Source organism: Phodopus roborovskii, unplaced genomic scaffold (assembly GCF_943737965.1).
Source record: "Phodopus roborovskii unplaced genomic scaffold, PHOROB, whole genome shotgun sequence".
Classification (NCBI taxonomy): domain Eukaryota; kingdom Metazoa; phylum Chordata; class Mammalia; order Rodentia; family Cricetidae; genus Phodopus; species Phodopus roborovskii.
In genome coordinates, this window is record NW_026126651.1 from 12,438,921 (window position 1) to 12,445,342 (window position 6,422).

The 6,422-nt window shown below is 39.2% G+C and overlaps 1 pseudogene; it reads right to left on the reverse strand.

The window, feature by feature from the left end:
• Positions 1–1,416: 1,416 nt before the first annotated feature.
• LOC127213921 (leucine-rich repeat-containing protein 58-like) lies at positions 1,417–2,291 on the reverse strand (annotated as a pseudogene).
• Between the last annotated feature and the right edge of the window lie 4,131 nt (positions 2,292–6,422).

Genomic DNA, 6,422 nt, shown 5'->3' on the forward strand with positions numbered 1-6,422 from the left:
ACAAAAACACAATTTGGTTCAGACAAACAAAACTTCTCCTTGCATATACAGGGAACAGAATCCATGGAAATGAGTAATTTTGGGGATTGTATCATTCCTTGTATTACAGCTGTGATTTATCTGATTCTGTCTCCTGTGTAGCAAGGAGATTTTTGCTTCTTGAACAACTGGTTCTCTTTAAAGATGTGGCATCATCCCTGTAACACATAAAAGTAGGTGGTGGCACATAACTTTAATGTCAGCCCCACAAGGTAGTAGAGGCAGATATAAACAGATTAAGTAAAATCATCTCAATGTGAGGAATGAAAATTAGTGAGCTGTTCAGTTTCTGAGTTAAAAGCCAACATGATAAAGTCATGGTGCATTAATCATTACATAAGCCCAAATGATAGCTTAATATATGTGATATCCTACCATATAGTAAAGAATTTATGAGAAAATGTATTTGACATTTACATTTCCAGTTTTAGAATCGATGGTCCACTTGTAATACTTGGTTTAGAGTCTATGAGCCATTGCTATTTAGAATAATTCTGGCTTTTGGCAAATGGAATTATCATGCCTGTAGCCTGCCATAAACTTAAAAGCCAAGATTACATGAGATAATTGCAGTTAACAAAATGAAGTTAAGATGACATGGAAGTAGGTGGTGGCACTGGGAGGTAGAGACAGTTGAATCTCTGAGTTCCTGGTCATACCATTCTACATAAAGAGTTCCAGGCCTTCTGGACTCAGGCATTATCTATACTGCTCATTACTTCCTCTGTTAAAGCATATTTCCAAGTGTTTTGCACCGTGTCAGGATGTAGGTTGCTCTGAAATTATTTCTAGAATAAGCTTCAATATCCTTGCTAGGATTAAGACACTATAACACATCACAGTTAGTAGCAATCACAAAAATCGAGAGTTGAACTTTAAATATTCCATTTAAGAGTGATATTACTTAATATACCAGTCAGTTTGTCTGAGACTTAAGCCCAGGGTTGACACAAGTAGGAGGCTCATTCTATTCATGGCATAGTTTTCAGTCAAACCAGAACAACTCTTGTAGTACAAATGTCATGATGTCTTACTTTAGTCAACCCAACTATCCCTGGTGACAACTATGGCTAATTATGACTACTCCCCAGAGTATAACATTCTGCTAGAGTTTTATCAAAGACTTAATTGAAAATTGTGAATTCAACCAGCTGAATTTTAAACTGCCATTCAGAATAAATTATATTTGAAAATATAAACAAAGAATTGGACTCCATCATGCTACATGGATACTTGAAATGCAAAACCTTTCACATCATTGGAACTCTTACATGGACATTCAAGATAAAACCACTGTTTCCAATCATCTTCAATCTCTTGTTTCTTTTTAAATCATCTTTGCATAGTTTTAGTATTTGTTCAACACCCCCTACTGTTTTACAAGAACATTCTGTGTGCAGCATCACTGGCTTCATCTTTTGAGTTAGAGTCACTCCTTTGGAGCTGAGTGAGACATCGCTGCAGGTGGTAGAGCATTCTGGAGAACACAAATAATGTATCGGGGGAGGTGATACTCCCACAGACATCAACAAACATAATTAGTCTGACACACTGTCAAAATAGGCTGCAATTACTGTCTGAACACAAGTATCTAAGACTCCAGGAAGATCATAGGGAGTGTAAGAAATACTTCTGAACTACAAATGTGTTTGCAGCTGATTCCAGAAGAGTTAAATGGTCATATGTTAAATCTCTAACAAAAGGAAGAAGCAATGGATTTCCACAAAAACTAAACTCTTCCATATGAATAAGGTATGTCAGCAAGTGATTGTGAAGACTGAGAAAATATGTGAATGCAACCATGAAAGCCGACGAGGCAGGTACACTTTGAATTTTGTTGTCACGTAACACCAAGGAATTAAGAGAAGGTAGATTTGCTAATTCTGGTGGGATTTCATTAAATAAGTTTCTTCAAAGGCATAAGCACTGTAAATTTTGAAAGTTTTCCACCACAGTGGGTATACTCCGAAGATGGTCCCAGCCCAGGAAAAGGGTGTGATAGCTCCCAGATCCAAAAGCTAGGCAGGCACCTCCTGGAAACAGTTGCCTATGAGGTTGAGTATCAGGAGTCTGCAACGTACTGGCTACAGGTTCAGGCTCTCCAGCAGCAAGCCTTTGTTGCAGCACTGGCTGTTCCTGTCCACCAGCATGCTCAGTCTTCTCTGATTGAGCAGCTCAGGTTTCAGCACCATCAGTGCATTCCCGATCAAGTCCTGTAGATGGAGGTGCAGGAAGCAGCTGCTCAGCTCCATCAGCAGTAACATCAGATGGTTTTAGGGAAGCTGTGGCTTCAAATTGATCCCTGCAGCTCAGCTGCACTCTCCTCCAGGTCACTCTGCAATTCCTAAGCCTACATGCTGAGGCAGGACAAGCTGAGTTCGGTTTCTCTAATTGTGGCGTCAACAATCCCGTCACAACCCTGGCCCACTGCCAGCTGACTCCGTGGCACTCCCGGAAACGGAAATGAGCTCAGTGTTGGAAGTGGCTCGTCTTGGGGCAGGCTGCTGCTTGCTCACCTTCATTAAGATTTAAGAGAAATGTGAACGTGGTCATCTGATGAACTGAAAATGTGTTGAAACATTCTGAAAAATTGATCGAACATAGGTGAGATCTTTGACAGATGATTAATTTATGTTTGAGACGGCATATGGGGCGGAGTCGTCTGTGCTTCTCATTTTCCTCTGCATGCATTATGATCACAGGGTTCAGCACAGACCCTTTTCCGTTTCCCCAAATTTCAGTGCTCTAGAGGGAACTCAGAGGATAGCATCAGAGATGGGACAGAGGAAAACTGGAGGGTTTGAAAGTGTTTGCTGCAGTGTGTTTCTTGGGTTATAGTAAGGTGATTATTTTTTACATGTAGCCTAAATATCCATAGCTGGGTAGTTGGTCATTCAGCAATAGACTTGTATTGAATGTATGAAGTGCTGAGTTTTATCTCGCGAATAAGCATGAAAATCAGTAAAAAATTTGTGGTCTAGCAGTCCCAGAACTTGTGAAGCAGAAATTGTCAAATCTCTTTGTTTGCTGTCCATCCAGCTGAAATTTTTGTGTGGTGAATTCTGTTTCACTGAAAACAATGACTCAGAGAAATCCAGAAGTAGCAATAATTTGTACTGATACAGGGCAGATATTCTTGCAATAATTCATTTCTAGAGGAGCTATAAACAGTTTACCTCTTCTCATAGGTTCTGTATTTGTATTGTGATTGAATTTTGGCATTCAGAAACTGTTTTACCTCATTTATATTTACTTGTCAACACATTTTTATCTTTGACACCAGGCAGGGCATGAGCTTGTTGGATATCAATGTTTTATTGATTATGGCAGGGAAATATTACACACTTCCTTGAAAATAATTAATGCTTCATATGTTATTTGATCTCAGGTGAATTGGTTGTTTTTGTCTTTTTCGTTTTTTGTTTTGCTTTGATTTTCTTTGTATTTCCCTTTACATTTTCTAAACTTTTTGCTTTTTCGTTTGGTTTTCATTTAAATTAAAAACAATCTTATTTTACATACAGATTCTAGTTTCTTCTCCTTAGTGCATGTGGTGGAACATGGCAGTGGTGACTGGATCTTCTCTCTTTGGTTCTCCGAGTGCTAGTTTCATGGCTGAGGTATCAGGGAACCATGATTACAGCCATAGCTCTGACAAGTTTTTGGGTCCATGCTGACACTGAATAGCTTACTGATTAACACCATTGAAGAACTTGATTATAGTGTCTCTTTTTTTATTTTTTTTTCCTTTCTTAAACTTTGTTAATTTATTTTTAATAACCCAGTCCCAGTTCCACCTTCCTCCCACTCCACTATTCCTCTCCATTCCACCTTTAATCTCCTACTGCAAGAGGGTAAAGCCTCCCCAAGGAAGTTTACTAAGTCTGTCCCATCATCTGGTTGAGATAGGACCAAGGTATACTCCCTATGTGTCTTATCTGAACAAGGTATCTCTCCATATAGAATGGGCTTCACTAAGATACTTTGCCATTAGAGTTATGTCTTAGACCGTCCTCATATATTGCCCCAGCCTCACCATTATCACCTATGTTGAGGAAGTCTAGTTTTGTCTGGTGCATGTTCTCCAGTTTTCAGACAGGAAGTCAGTGATCTCTGAGTTCCTCACTTCAGCTGTTTCTGTGGGTTTCCTCATTATTGTCTTGAATCTTTTGTTCATATTATCAGTCCTTCTTCACTTTGATTGTACTCTAGAATTCAGAAAATAACATTCTCAGTGAGGTAACCCACATCCAAAAAGGCAAATATTTTATGTTGTCACTCAAGTGGTTATTAGTCATAAACCAAAATACCCATCCTATAATCCACAACACTGAGAAGTTAGAACCCACTTCCAGAAATAGATGGAACGAGATATAGAAACACACAACTAAACATTAAGTATGGCCTTTTAAAATAGCCATTCCCTGTTTAGTCACTGACACCCAGCCAAGAAGCAGACGCTATGGTCATTCCTCTATTTGCCACTATCATTGAGCTTAGCCCTGGAAACCAGGTAGCAGGAAGCTATTTATTTATTTATTTATTTATTTATTTTTTGGCTCAGTTTGGTGATATTAGAATTTTTTAAAAGTTTTTCTTGTGTCTTCTGTGGAAATTCTGGTCCCAGGAAGAAATGCCATTCATAAGCAGTTTTTTTTTTTTTTTGTCTTGTGATTTCTTTGAGATAACCTGTTTTGCTTTTGTTTTTGTTTTCATTTAGGATTTTTTTTTTTGTCATTCGAATTTTCCAAATCTTTTAGTTTTTAATTCTCTATCACTCTTTATATATGAATTGTATACTTTATGTATTTAAGCAATCCTTCTGTGGAATCTGACATGGCCTATTAGAAAATGTCAGCAGCAATCTGCAGTTGGCCTTCCAGAATATGATCAGAGACATGCAGCCACAAGCAGGGTTTCAGGTTGAGAAACAGGGTGTAGGACCAATCAGCAAATGTATGATCAACCATACAAACCATGGGCTCATTTTTTTTTTTTTCTTTTGGTATTTGGAGTCAAAGCTCTGGGTAAATTAAAATTTATCCTCTTGCCACTTCCAGTTTTGCTGCTCATACTGCAACACACATTATTTAGGTGAGAGAGGGAAATCAACAGCTCTGCTGGCCATCTCTATGATTTCCACATGATTTGCTTCCATTGCAAATGGCCTTAAATGTGATTATTCTCCTTATTGGATCTTATTCCATGCTGAATTTGAATGCACACAGACCTTCTATAAGAGGCAAGGAATGCTTTATAAAGTATCGACTGGGAGGGTGCTTACGATCCATGTTGTGGCTATATTCCAGTTCATAGTTAGTCCTGAATATAACCAAAGCTCGGCTGTATATTGACCCAGAAAAGGGGGGTCTTCACCTGCCATGTACAGGAGACAGAGTCTGTGGGAATCAGCAAAGGCAGGGATTGCTTAATTCCCAGCATTACAGCTCCCAGTCACCTGATCCTGTCTCCTTCACAAGCAGGAAATAGCATCCTGTTTCTGAAGCTACTGCTTCTTTTAAGATGTGACAGCCTGTCTCAGCCTTGAGGTTCTTCATCATCTTCGAGGAAGGTAATCTACTTCATGCTTTAGTGTCTGATAGAGACTAGGGAGTTTAGCAAATTTCACATCTGCTTTGGTATGCCTCTAGTACCCAAAAGAAAAAGAGACTTCTTACTACTTTTGAAAGCATGGCCTTAGCTTGTGCTTGAGTAACCTATTATGTTAATCTCTCTGGGTCTGTGTTATGACACTCAGGATGACTTTTTTATTATTATTATTATTTCATGTTTTTCTTATTTTACATATCAATCCCAGTTCTCCCCCCATCCTCCCATGCCCCCCCCCCCGTCCAATTGCTCATCCACTCCCCAGGGATGGTGAGACCTTCCAGGAGGGATCTTCAAAATCTGTCAAGTCATTTTGGGTAGGACCTAGGCCCTCCCTCATGTCTCTATGCTGAGGGAGTATCTCGCCATGGGGAAAGTGCTCCTGAAGTCCTTTCGTGCACCAGGGATATATCTTGGTTTCACTGTCAGAGGTCCCATAGATTGCCCTCATTCAGGGAGTCTGGGTGGGTCCTATGCTGGTTTCCCAGCTATCAGTTTTGTGTCCATGAGCTCCCCCTTGTTCAGGTCTGCTGTCTCTGGATACAAACCAACCTATCCTTCCTGCCTGGGTACCTACTGCCATCCGATTGGCTAAAACTTCTTTATTCATCAACCAATAAGAGAAAAATATATTCATAGCATACAGAAGGACATTCCCCAACATCTCTTTTCTGTTGAACTAAAAAGGATGGTATTAACTTTAACATAGTAAAGTTATATATAACAAAACAGTTATCACACAAGAACTATAGATAATATTTAGTTAATTTACA